This window comes from Ornithodoros turicata, chromosome 10, assembly GCF_037126465.1.
Source record: "Ornithodoros turicata isolate Travis chromosome 10, ASM3712646v1, whole genome shotgun sequence".
Lineage (NCBI taxonomy): Eukaryota > Metazoa > Arthropoda > Arachnida > Ixodida > Argasidae > Ornithodoros > Ornithodoros turicata.
This window is the reverse complement of record NC_088210.1, coordinates 20,334,486-20,349,025: the sequence shown is the minus strand read 5'-3', so window position 1 is coordinate 20,349,025 and position 14,540 is coordinate 20,334,486. Positions and strand designations below refer to the sequence as shown.

Genomic DNA, 14,540 nt, shown 5'->3' with positions numbered 1-14,540 from the left:
TGCAATCCATCGGTTCAGGATTAGCATTCTACGGTATCGACGGTTTACAACGCCGTTCTGTCAGGGCAACACAATACACGCTTGAATTAGGTGGCTCGAAAATGTCTTCTGCCTTGCCATTGAACGGAATGAAATGGTTGTGAACCGATGTAGCTTGGGGTCCCATCGTGTTCGTATATTGGAGACATTTGTACGGACAGATATTAAATGTGATACGTATATAGTCGGGGACTATGAAATTAATGTCCCGTGCACCCCTTAATATGGCCCTTATCCCTTATAGTACCCCTTAATTCATCCTGGCGAGATACTTGTAGGCCAGAAATTTTTCCCCATTAAAAATGGGCCTCTTTTTCCACGCGCCGTTCAAATCGACCCCGGCCCTCTCCTCCGCGTTCCCCCTTCCTCCTCTCGTGTTCCTCCTCTCGCTTCTTGAATACTGGACACGTGTTCAACGTAAGAATGGTATTGCTAGTGATTTCTTTCTTCTTTATTTTTTTTGTTTTTTGTTCTGTGGACATTTAATTACCAGAAGATGGTCAGTTTATATACATATGTACCTCTTTTCTCTGGTCATGTTTAAGTTTGATAAAAGTTACTTTCATAATTTAGTGTAATAAGAAATTAGGAATGTGTTATAACAATCACCTTCAGCATACGAGATGCTATTCTTAGGTTGAACACGACTGTGTAGACCCTTGCTCCATTTGCATCCCACTGTTAGGAGTGCACACGGCTCACACAAAGGAGCGTCCACCATTCATTTGCGTGCCGCCAGGTTTTATCATCCTAGTATATATCTTCGATACTTCGTTTAAATTATTCCGTAAGAAAACTGTTCGCTTACCGAACGTAAAACATTGGTTGTGTGTTCAGAAACAACTATTTTGTCAAACGAAAACGAAAAAAGAAAAATCGTTTGCTCTCCCCATCAAGAACCATTTTTCAAAACCTCCGGAGAGTTGTAATGTTCCGGACCGTTTAGAAACTCCTCTCGAATGATGTAAGCATACGTTCATTGAATACGAAATGAACCTGAAAACGTTCGCAAACTGGCCGTACATCGCTTAGCCTATCAACGTTTTCATTGTTGCCAGGCCGTCTTTCGATCCTTCCTGCAGGTCCATTCATTTTATGCCGCTCTGCTCCCACACCAATCGATAATCAATCGGCCATCCCCAATAACGGTACATTTACACAATAAGAGAATCAAGATGTAGAAGGCAACATTTCCCTGAGCTTGAGGAGGGACGACGAGGACGGAAAGCACTTCACACCAGCTCGCTTGCCACCTCGTGTTATGTTCAAGAGATAAATGAGTTATAAATAGGTTTTTTTTTTTTTTTACTTTCGTGTTAGCGCCGCGCAGCAACTTTGGCTATGAGCGGCTTACAGATGCGGACAGATGGAGAGAGGGCAGCATGAAGGAGTGGGCGACATGAGGGGTTAGTATGCGTCCTGTGCCGACTTCAGGGGAAACTGTGCCGACATTCGTCTGAAAAGTCTTCGGAAAACCCAGGGAAAACCACAGACAGCACAGCCGGTGGTAGGTTTCGAACCCACCACCTTCCAGAAGTCCACCATGTAGTAGCACCTGTTCACAAGAGGGCACACTGGGCGGATATCTTAACACGGTGGTCCATGCGTAGGGTCCTGGATTTTCGGATTAATCCGAAAAATATGCGCCGGTAAAATTTTCCGCAATAAAAACGCCGCTTTTTAGAGATCCGAGAATTCGCCACACTTAGGGATTCAGTTGACAATGCGGGAGCCTGTGAGTCACCTCGGTGTTAGAGGCAATGGATGAGGTGACTGTACTCAACCCCTCGGACATTATGCTGTCATTTCGACCACAGTTGTTGTTTTTGAGTGTTGAGAGAGGTCAGCCAATATTTGGCTTGCTACTCTTAAAAAAAAAATAAAGTTCACCCCGACAAGACAAAAAAAAAAGGAAAACCACACACATTTAAACACACACAGTTCAGTTCTAGGGTTCCGGGTATTACCTGTGGGCTTTGTCTCAATTTCATCGTCATCGTCATCGTCATCATTTATTGTTGTTGTTGTCTCGATTTCCTTGTCCGTCACGTGAACGAAACACTACAATGGAGCATGGAACACAGGAAGGGAAGGGAAGGGGAGGGGAGGGGAGGTCAGCCAGGCTGATGCCTGCTTGCTATTCCACAAAACAAAAGAAACTCAAAATGAAAATTAAAAAGAAAGAAAAACAGCCAGTGGACGCAAGGCACGGATCTTGCAGGAAGCGGAGCAGGGCTGTGGTGACGGGCCTCTGGGTAGGACGAGGGACGGGACCAAGAAGGGTAGCCACGGACATTGTGCTGCACCCAAGCTGCATTAGACGACGACGGAGGCCAGGAACGCAGGTGGCACAAAGCGGTCATTCTGAAAGGTTGCTGGTTTGCGGCTAGTGGTAGAACATAGTCATCCAAACATTATCGATAGTACTATCGATGGTTGAGATGACTACTCATTTGAGTATTGATAGTTTTGTTCAAAAATATCGATAGATTCACCTATCGACAGTAAGCTGGACACACTCCAAACCCACTTGCTGTAAAAATGTAGAAGTCACTGCTCCGAAGTATTTATCAATCTAATCGAATACCTTTATTTATAGTTGCACAGTAGATATCTTTCAAATAGTTTCGCACCGTTAGCACGAGAAAAAAAAACGATTACATAAAACAGAGGAGCTGTTCCGAAAAACGGACGGGAGGAGCTCCCGTCCGTTTTTCGGAACAGCTCCTCTGTTTTATGTAATCTGTTCTGCTTAAACCAACAAAGCAGAACAAGAGATTTCGTGGATTGTTGTGCGCTATGCGTATGGTTAATATTATTCAGAGCATCTGCATACGCTGTCAAACTCAGTAGTAGTTCATGTTTCTGTCACAGTAATACGAAATGCCAACTTAGATTGGCCCATTGCCGATTAGCCAAATTTGAAATGCCAACTTTATAGCAGTGTGTAGGTGTATATTCCGACATTTCATATTTCATTAATTTCATATATTATTCCCCATGATCATATTCCTTTTCTTTCTTGTTTTCGAGAGATAGTTATCAACCATAGCGAAACGCGCTCGTCGAACTGCATGTGAAAAAGGAGAATTCAGAAGGCTTTGTGTCCGATGGAAATATGTTCACTTTTAAATTGCGAGTGACTAAACGACAGTTTGCATGAGTGAAACGCGAACTCATACGTTTCTTTTTAAAGGAACATGAGTACATTTTTAAATTCGTAGTCAACAAGCTATTGAGAGTTTGCAGGAGTAAACAGCGAAATCAGAAAGTTTACAACCTGTTCAAATTTTAAATTTGGAGTGAACAAACTATTGAGAGTTTGCAGGAGCAAAAGCGTATTCAGAAGGTTTCACTTTCAAAAGAAACATGCTGAAATTATGAATAAATAAACTGTGGATAATTTGGAGAAGCGAAACGCGAATGCAGAAAGTTTCGTTATCAAAAGAGACCTGCTCAAATTTTAAATTCAGAGTGAAGAAACCTCTTCATAGTCTGCAGGAGCAAATCTAAAATTGAACTTCGGATTGAGCAAGCTATTGATAGTTTGCAGGAGGGAAACGCGAATTCAGAAAGTTTCGTTCTCAAAAGAAACCTGCTCAAATTTTAAATTCAGAGTAAAGAAACCTCTTGATACTTTGCTGGAGCAAACCTAAAATTTAACTTCGGATTGAGCAAACTATTGATAGTTTGCAGGTGCGAAACGCGAATTCAGAAGGTTTCGTTTTCGAGAAACATGCTAAAATTTTAAATTCGGAGCTAACAAACTATTGGTAGTTTGCAGGAGAGAAACGCAAATTTCACAGAAAGTTTCGTGTTCAAAAGAAACAAGCTAGAATTTTATATCCGGTATCAATAAACTATGGATAGTTCGCAGGCAGGAGCGAAGTGCTGGATTGGCTTCAAGTTCGGTGAAGTGCTCCACCGACGCACCAAGTGCACCGGTCACGATACTATCGATAGTCCCCAAAATTAATCGCGATACTATCGATATTCCGGTTCGATAATCAATATCGATGCAAACTACCCGTCTACCGATCTTGCTGCATCGATCTTGCTAAATCGATGCCTGTAATCAATAGTCAAAAACTATCGATAGTATCGCCCATCACTAGTTGGCGCAAACTGCGCGCTGGGACGAAAGCGGAAGCCGCCCTGCGACTATGTCAAAAAATACTCTGACTTCGAGGGGTTCACATCGTCGGGTGATCACGATAGAGATGTGGCTCTCTGTAGGTGGTGTCGCATAACAGTGAGCACCGTAAACGGAAAGGGTGCTCTAATAGTGAGTCTTAGTGCATAGTACGCATAGTCGCCTTTGCGTACGTAAGTGATAGCGTCGTGGTTCTGCGCACTGTGCGAAGCTCTCTTTATGGCTTGCCCATGCACAGAATCACCAACGCTATCCCCTACGTACGCAAAGACGATAGCGTACGGTACATTAAAACTCTCTAATAATTACCGAACACGTCACAGGTAAGTAATACCCCTGTCACACAAGCAGTCTTCAATGACAATTGAAACCAATGGACATTGGATATACACGTAGCGCCACCAAGCGTGCAACATGCCAACTTCTCAAAGAGCATTGCACATTGCACCCTGCCAGGTTGACATGTCGCACGCTTGGTGGCACTACGCACAAGTTCAATGTAAACTCCCTGAAAGTCCAATCCAGGGACTTTAGTTCAATGGCCGATGGTTTCAATGATCATTGAAAATTGCCCGTGTGACAGGGGCATAATGCCTTGTGCAACGTACATTAGTTTAATTTAGTGTGTAATGTAAGATTTGTGCGTTGTTTCGAGAGAGTGCGTGTCGTTCCTCAGTCGTCGGACGCAATATTAACAGCAAAGCCGACTTGCAGGTCATTTCCACCAGCAGGCCCTACACTCTTAAAAACAAGGTGTGTTGTAACTCCTTTTCGGTGAGCACACCCTTTGACATAGTCACAAGGCAGCTTTGGCTTGCGTCCCACTGCGTTGTAACACCTAGCATACATAGTCTATACAACTATACATAGTCTAATTCTCTTAGGTAGGTAGCTACAAGTTAATGCACTTATAATACGTACCTCGTATTTCTTGTATACTGGGACTGGAGAAGTTAAATGACATCGTTGACACGCGTCCGAGATTTTTCAGTGGTGTCGGAGGCTGTCACGGTCCCATGGATATGGTTCGTGGTCATGGATATGCTTCGGTCAGGTTTTGGTCATGTTGTGAACATTATGTAAACGAGTGAAATAAATATTCTATTCAACCGCTGGCCGCGCTTTCCAGAAGACAATTTTTATGTCACGTGTCCACCTTGAAGCGGACGAGAAACATGATTCACAGAAAAGGGGCGAGGGAAACCCTAGGCCCTGGAAGTTTCCCATATTGACTTAATAGACCTTGGAGATGGCCAAAATGGCATCAAAATGCTCTGCGCTACATATATTAACCCACGGCGATCTCGACACAAAAAGGAAATGAACCCAATCACCTATGGTCATCAAGGCATATGTTTTTTTCTTGCTCAGCTCTCTGTGACTTGAATCCTCAAAAGTGGAGTCTTCCGGGTTTTATCCAATCTACATTAAATTCCACACAAAAACGCGATTCAAGGAATGAGCGCTGCCATTACTGCTGCCACCCCGTGGTAGTCACAGGAACTGTGCACGCGTGGACCACCGTTTGTCGAGTTCCTTCATTTGCCCGTGTGTATGTTCGTTCATTGTGATGTCCGTTCATTTTCCCCCGCTCGGGAACCGGTGTAGAAAAGATATCGCATCGGCCAGCATTCCACACGTGAACAATTGCGCATATCGCACGCAGAAGCAAGCAATCTTCCTTGTCCTTAATAGAGAGTTTTAGTGTACCGTGCGCTATCGCTTTTGCGTACGTAAGGGATAGCGTTGGTGGTTCTGCGCACTGCGCGAAGCTCTCTTTCACTTATGGGCGTGAGCAGAACCATCAACGCTATCTCTTACGTACGCAAAGGCGATAGCGTACGATGTACTAGAACCCTCTAATCTTTCGAGCATCGATACGCTACTCAGATGTTTACCGGACGACTAGTCATGTGGAACGTTACGTTATCGTCAGTCATACTCATTAAAGACGGCGGCCGCCAGTATTCATCCCAATGGGAAGAGGCGATTTTGGCAGTCCACCCCTGTTGTGCCGTCGCTTGAAACGAGGCTAAGGAGCGCACGGAGGCTGGTGGTTTGAGAGTAACGCGACAAGGGCTTAGAGACTTTGAAACCACATAGTAGACTATAAGTGGTTTTCGCATTTTTGCGGAGAACTCACTATTCATCATCTTAAAAATAAACAACAACCACTTTATTGTTAAGATGATGAATGGGGAGCTTCATCGCCAGGCACCATAAAAGTAAAGTTGTTGTTGTTTCGCATTCTTCGGGGGGGAAAAAAAAGACGAAAAATCTTGATCCCTTCTCTTGACGGGCAGACATCACGTGCTCCTTCGTCCTCTCACCACTACACTAACGAAGGTGACCTCGCACAAGCACGCTTTGGTCATGGTTTATAGAAGAGTTCAGAAAATCCCAGTGCTCTTTGCGCACGCATTGCATCCTGGGCGCTTGCTGAACGGGGGAACGAAGAATAATCCTTCACATTTCGCTTTCGCTGACCTTGACACGTCGTGAGACAATGAACCAGTAGAATGAACCGTTTCTTTCGTATTAGTAAACTCCCATAGTTCAAAGCGACGCTAAGCACTCTGGGATTTTCTGAACTCGTCTAATTTCCTCCAGGAAAACCACGACGGCTCCGCCCGCTCACTAGCTGAAGGTCACCAGCTATGCCCTGATATTAAAACCGGTGTCCGCCCACCCATAACGAGAAACGTTTGGAGGCTTCGCAAGGTGGAACTTGCGGTTTTTGAGCCACACAGAGCGAATCATTAATATGGCGCATTTAATGACCGATCTGTAAACCCCTCTGCTGGTCTTCCGCAGTTCTAGTCGTGATTAGAATGTAAGCATAATGATGATGATGATGATGATGATTCGGAATAGCGCAGGAGCAAGAATGTAAGCAGCTTTTGTTACGGACAAAGCGCGGGCAACAGTATAAGGGCCATTCCGCACTGGTGGGTCGACATTGACAAGCATTCATACGAACCGCTAAGCATGGACAATAGATTCAATAGCAGCATGACGTCCATGAGCAACCGACAATAGGGATTATGCCTTCGAATGAGCGTAATTAATGGTCCGCCTCCTACGATAATCATACGTAACAGCCCTTTTGTTTCTCGCAGCGACAGCACCAGAATGAACTTCCATTCAACGTTCAAGATGCCAATGCTTTGCTTTGGGTATGTTGTTTTAGAGTATAGGATATTTCCCGCGAAAAGATTAAAAGTGAAAGTGGTTCTATACGTATAGAATCGGGTTTCAATGCACTTTTGAACCCTTTATCTTTCGAAGTGCACGGTAATTTAGTGCTTCATCCCAAGAGTTTTCGAGGTGCTTCTTAGAAGAAGAACCCGGACACATGATTTACTTCCTCGAGAGTGATGAGAATTACAACGGGACAACAGTACACAGCGACTTAGTAATTGAACAACAACACCAACAATACATGATGACGATGAGATTGATTAATTGATTTATTAATATTGCTGCCGGAAATGCGCGCCGTGAGGACAGCTTCCATAATAACGCTATAGGATTCTCAAGGAAATAAATCTCTTGCATGTCTGGGTTACACCAGCTGGCTCGCGCCTAATGCTTCTGCCAGCAAAAACGCTGATCTTGAGGATCAGCTTTTTTCTTTTTCTTTTTTTTCCTGCGTTCCTTTAACGCACGGCCCTTTCCTCATGCAGGAAAGATTGCCGGCTCGCCGCCATTGTTTCTCAGTCCAAGAAACATGAAATTAGGCTTGAACAGCATGTCCTTTTTTCTTCTGCTTCTTCTTCATCACATCACCAGAGTTTGGGGTTAGTACAAGGGAACGAGCAAACAAACGCACAGCGCACGGGGAGCAACTCTGAGGGAAAAGAGGAGCAATTTAAGTCCTTTTGGCAACTCTGCATAAGGATCACAAAAAGTCGCCCGTCTCCCGTTTTTAACCAATCAGGGGGCAGAACGATGTCATTCGGGATGGTGGTTGGTTAAAGAGCTTGCTATGCGGTGAAGTTCTGTTTTCAGAGTGTAGATGCATTGCGACGACCATTGGAGGACCTTTGAGAACTAACTGCATGGAAGTTTACGCAAAGCGTATACATATAGGGACTAATTGCGGTCGTGAAGAGTAATTTTCCATGTACTCTTGGGGAGGGTAAGATTTACTCTTTGGAGGGTAAAATGGGGGGAAGTAATTGCAATACAGGGGACTAAAAGCAGCCATTACTCCGTAATTTGCTCCTTTTTTAGAGTGGTCCCTACGTTTACACGAGATCGAGTGCGTAGTCCTTTTATGGTCAAACCTAAAATTAGCTTTCTTCAAAGGGGTTTCGTCAGTTTGGTATATGTAGCTCATTACGTCATGCACGCATGGTACTATACTCCAGAGTGTCCAGAAAAAGAAAAAAAAATCTACGTGCCGTATTCGGCGAGATGCAAACCGTTGAACTTACGCGTCGAGCTCTGACGTCACAGGAGAGAGCTATTCCCATTGGTTCTCGAAAGCACGTGACCTCTCCCGCGGCAGCCTCACTGGCGGGGATGCAGTGACGTCAGAGCCGAATTTGTTGCTGCATTTGCGATGCAGACTTTCTACTCATCTATCACCCCCTTTGCTGTCATACTTACAATGCATCATTCGCGTCCATGTAAATAGTCGTCTCTTACAGTCATCATTATAATATGGGGCAAAGTGTCACGACTCTTATAACTAACTATTGGTTATGATGGTGATGTGATAAAGACAACAATGGGGATGTGAGTCACGACGAAGTCGAACTGGCTACCCCAGGACGCTTACACACAGAAAATACAAAGAAATGAACAAGTTAAAGTGATGGAGTTCAACATGTAGTTCAAAAGTTTCAACCAAGTGAGTGTAAAATGTCGCAATCGCTGGGGGCACACACAGCACACATTTAGCGAGTCATCGAATGTCCATAAGCCCGGTTGTACATAAAAAATCTTCAAGTGCCCTCAGCGCCTTGTCGGACGATTGAGGACTATAGGTTGTACATTGCGCAAGTGCACTGCCTACAGCCAGTTTCGTTCGCGTTCGGTATTCTATGTCCTCTCAACGTCTAGGGCACTCTTAAAAAGGAACTTGTAGCATTATGCAGTTCATAATTGCCACAAAAATGGCGTACGCACCCTGTTTTCATCAAATCAAGGGAGAGAATGGCGTCATTCCGGATAATCGGCTGGCTAGGAGCGTGCTATGCGGCGAAGCTCTGTCTTTACGACTGTGATTAAAGTGGCATAAAATTAATTTCTAGTTTTCAGAGGTATGACGTTTGTGCAACCTTCAATGTGTTCGGCAACATTGCTTCCCGAAGGTCGATCTCAGTCTCCTCGCCACAGCTGCTGAAATACTTCCAACGTTGAGTGAAGAGCGAAGACGCTCGCGCTATTACGAGGACAGAGACGAGAAAAAAAAAGTTATTATTATTTTATTTTTTTTCTACATCTCATCCGCTCCCCATCCGCCAGCAGCGACTGTAAGAAACATGGGCGTCAGCTGTGAGTATACTCCCCAAGGATGTCCCTGGTGGGTTATGTGTCTGGAAGGTCCTTTGTATACCCGTTGACGGCGTTATTAGTACATAACGAAACGGGGCTGCGACTCGGGCGACTCATTAACTCTTTTTTCTTTTAACTCTTTAACTCATTCTCTCATTTTAACTTTAACTCATTTTAACATCTTTAACTCTTTTAACTCATTAACTCTTTTTTCTTTTAACTCTTTAACTCATTCTCTAATTTTAACTTTAACTCATTTTAACATCTTTAACTCTTTTAACTCATTAACTCTTTTTTCTTTTAACTCTTTAACTCATTCTCTCATTTTAACTTTAACTCATTTTAACATCTTTAACTCTTTTAACTCATTAACTCTTTTTTCTAACGCTACCGGTGCTGATATCCAAAATGACACCGGTACCCGACCCTCGCACAACATCACAAATCGAGACCCGCATCCGCAGGAAAGCGCGCCTGTTATCCGCGCGTCCCGCAGGGCTCTGTTAACGGCACAAGAGCAGTACAAGTTTGGTCCAGCTTACAGGAGATATACTCTCGATACAGCAAGAGACAAATCATCCCATGTGGAAGTGCGCATGTACAAGGCGCGGGAGTCGTTCGAAAACATTCTTTTGTGTTCGCTGTTTGTGTGTTTGTTAGAGATGAGACGAATCCACGAATCTTACGAATCTCGAATAGTTCGAATACTTTCTTAAATAAGAGTTGAAAAACCCAGGAGAAAAAAAAAACGTTCTACACTCTAAGAAAAAATAAAGGAGTATTTTTACTCCTTTTGGGGAGTAATTGCATTGCCACAAAAAATAGTCCCTTTCGGGAGTAAATGCACGGGAGTAAATTAATGTCACAGAGCGAAGACCATATTTCACGCGCTGTTGTAAGAGTCCCAGGTACATAATTGGTGCGCATGCATGAAAATACTTTGAAGCAAACCGTCAACCGTGATATATCGAGTGATATAAAATCTTGCGCCATACTAGGGCACAATTTGCGAAGAAAGATGCGCTAACTGTTTCTTACTCTGCGTGTGGCTGGAAAATTGCTACGTTGTCTGAGTTATACAGCCTTAGGCCGTTCAAATTGACCAAGGGCACATATTTACGTAGGCTTTTGCATTCAGGAGACCATTCGCGAAGTTTAGTGACAATTTGCAGTCCTGGGGAGTAAATGTCGGGACTAAATCTCGGGTTTGGGGACTAAAATGGGGAGTAATTGCAGACTAGGGGAGTAGAAGCTGCAATTACTCCCCGTTTTACTCCTTTTTTTCTTGGAGTGTACTGAAAAGCGTTTTGAAGCAGAATATGATACCTTCGTTTAATGAAAAACAAATTAAATCGTAGTTCAGTTTCAGGAGAAAAGAGATACCCATATAGTTCTTCTTAAACTTAATTTATTTCATCGACTACGAGGAATACATAAATTCTCGAGTCTGAATTATTTTCATAAAACTACGTAACAATTAAAAGCAAAACCATATGTTAATTACTTTTAAACTTGTAATGTAGCAGTTCCTGCCTGAACTCTTTCAGTCCAGAGCAATGTAAACGAGAAAACAAGAAAACACCCGTCGGCCTACGAGGCTTTCGGCGACTCCGGAGGCACCAATTAAAAAACAAAAAATGAATAAATAAATAAATAAATAAAGGTGGTTCGTGGATTCGAAAGATTCGATTCGCCGTTTTGGGCACTGGGATTCGGATTCCCGAATCTCGAATCCATGCCTATAGGTTTCGAGGATTCGGTTGGCCCATCCCTATATAGTGTTTGTATATATCCTAAACCACTTTCTATTGTTTCATTGGCCAGGCATGCTTATTCAACGATCCTCGGGTACCCTTAGGAGTGGAGAAAAAAGCGATGGGAATCTTCCACATCCTGAGACAATTGTTCGCCGCGCATCAACGAGGTAGAGAGCACGCTTGATGACTTTTCATTAAAGCGTTTGTCACACCTGCTGTTCAGTGTCTCTCGTTAATTATCAGCCAGCGTTTGTACCCGTTACCGAAACATCGTATCGCGATATCACTCGAATAAAAGGTAACGAAATACGGATATCCATACTTCCATTTTTAAGGTAACGGAGTACTGCTAGCGTTACTACAAAAAAAAAAAAAAAAGAGTAACGCGATACTTTACCCGATACTTTTGCTGAAAATATGAAGAAGTTGCCTGAAAGCTGCAACATCGACAGCGGATTGGGAGAAGAGAGTTTAGCAAGAAAAATAGCCGAATATTTATTATTCAGTTTCGACGCTTTGGTTGACTTTTTAGCAGTACCTGACGCTCAAAGCTTCCGTATGTCCGCGCCAGGCGGACCAGTCACAGCAAACAACAGTAAGAAATATGACCGATGAAGAAAGGGTGGGGGACACTACAAAAGCATCGGTATCGGTATCGATGCTGCGGTTGTGTTATACCATAAATTTGTAACGGAAACAATTTTCCGATACCGATTTAAGAAAGTGACACGATCCACAGATCGATACCGGAAAAAGTACCCATTTCGGCAACGGCGTTACGTACAGCACTGCTATCAGCCTATACTACAGTGTACACCAGCTCCTCCTTCAATCGGGTTTTCTTTTTCTTCTTTACCAATACGGGTTTCTGCTCACCCTTCACTGCAGGACTGAATATGTTTTATGAAAGCGACAACGAAGCGACCGAGTCAAGACACCTTTCTTTTTTTTCTTTTTCTCTTTTCTTTTTTTTTTGCGGCATCAAGATGACCTAGCAATTCTTCATGGTCAAGACGACACTGGCACAGTGTCATCTTAATGCCCCCTCCCCCCCCCCCAAAAAAAAACGACATCCCGACAAAGAACGACATCCCCCGCGGAATATTCTAGCGGAAGAAAGAAACTGCTCGCGGGGCAGATGTTCCGCCGCGTCTTGTGTTGACCGCATTCTAACGGCGTCGCCACTATCCTCCGCTACGAAGCTGTGCGCCAGCAGCAAGACACTCTACCGCGGTTAAAAGAGCACGATAAGGCATGACACTTATTGCTCACGTGGCAGCAGAAATCTATGACGCTTTTGCGCGTCTTCCGCTGGAGTATTCCGGGAAACGTCGCTCGTGTGTATGCACAGTAACTGGAGGTTTTTCGTCGTGACGCAATTAGTGCGTTAAAAAATAAATTCCTGCACTCACCAACATGAGCTTCACTAGTTCATGTGGTCCACTAAGGCAACTATTTATAGTCGCGTCGTCGTATCAGCAGTGGTGGTCTCGGCCGGCGCTCAAATCTCTAATGGCAGTAGGGCTGCCCAGTTTCTTCAAAACCGCACACTGAACCCAAGTCACGCGTGCACACTATCACACGACGCAAGAAAGGGAAACCATTACACTCGACATCTATAGTACGGCAAGGGTCATTGTAAGCTCCAATCTCCTTCACCAGCATGGCCTTCGTACCGCACTAACCAGAAACAACGTGAAGAACGCGCAAGGCTCCGAACCAAAAAACTGCGGCACAACACACGCACCAGACATCGCTAGACTGCGTACGCGCACTTATCCGTCAGCATCGCCAAGAGAGGGAAATCACCTACTCCGTCATAATCATGTTGGACAGAGATAAGAGCAGCCACACAGCGCACGCAGCGGAGTCTTTTATCGGGCAAGAGAATTTTCGGGCGCTATGTTGTCAGCACGACATTGCCCGAAAGAAACGCCAGCTAAACAGAGTGCACAATCTTTTAACGTAGAATGACGTTGGCGTTCCAACCCCCACCCCCCATTCCCCAGAATACTAAAGCGGAAAATGTGAAAAAAATGTGATAGCTCGGACTGAAGATTCAAACCGCCTTGAGTTTGAGGAGTACTGAAAGGACAACACGACTACACTAACTCAGAGACTCAGGGTTGTGTTGTCCTTTTAGTTCTCCTCAAACTCAAGGTATGAATCTTCAGTCCACGTCGCACCAGCTGGCTTGCCTCATTCTTCTTTCAACTGTCCTAGCTTCCTGCTTTTTCTGCCACTAGAATATTCCGTATGTGCGTATGCGTATGCGTATGTTAGCATCGTTGGTGCACCTCCATAAATGTATAGAGGCCATCTCATATGTACATAGCCACAGTGACGAATGTGGTCGTCATGTGTATATAGTCACAGTTGTGTAGTCATATATGTACAGTCCCATAGTCATGCAACCATATATACATTGTATCTTGTGCATTATAACTAATTCCAACTAGTGTATTAGTGTGTATTAATATTAGTATTAGTACTCGTAGTGTGCTCTATAGTATGAGTCGTCTAATAAATTTTCTCAAACAGAATATTCCGTGGGGACGTCTCTAGTGTGAGTATAGTCCTAGATAAAGGAACCACGGAAGGCTTCGAAAGTTCGAATGCGATAGCTATTCGAGCGAAATGCGGAGCGAGTTCGAATGCGATAAACTGTCATTTCTGAATGTCCCTTGACGTTATAGCCAACGGAAGTTGGCACGTTGATTGAAAGTGACCCCGGCGAACGCGTATGTGGGCGCGATTGATTTCCCTCGGTAATTGTGGACGCCACGGCGTTTTATCCCGCAGACGTTTGTTCTCGTCCCATGGGCTACAATCATCATCATCATCATCGTCATCGTCCCATGGGTCACAACCAGGGAAATGGATTCAGAATGAGCGATAATTTATTCCTCTATTAAATAATGAAAATTTCACAATCCCAGCGAAATTCTTAGCAGCGGGGTGCTGTTGAGGACTATTCTCATTGGGAGACGCTCCTGATCCAAATGCCGCTTGCACTATCATTAGGGTTTCCAGCTTTCTGTGTTTAATTATAATCAGAAATCCTGTGTGAGAGTCGCTGGTTACTT

The 14,540-nt window shown here is 44.0% G+C and overlaps 1 long non-coding RNA gene across 1 annotated transcript in view; it reads right to left on the bottom strand.

Moving 5' to 3' along the window:
- LOC135370278 (uncharacterized) overlaps positions 1–13,222 on the bottom strand; it is a 138,295-nt gene extending 125,073 nt beyond the window's left edge. The window contains exon 1 of the long non-coding RNA XR_010415279.1: positions 12,867–13,222. This is a non-coding gene — a long non-coding RNA (uncharacterized LOC135370278). The remainder of the gene's footprint in view (positions 1–12,866) is intronic.
- Between the last annotated feature and the right edge of the window lie 1,318 nt (positions 13,223–14,540).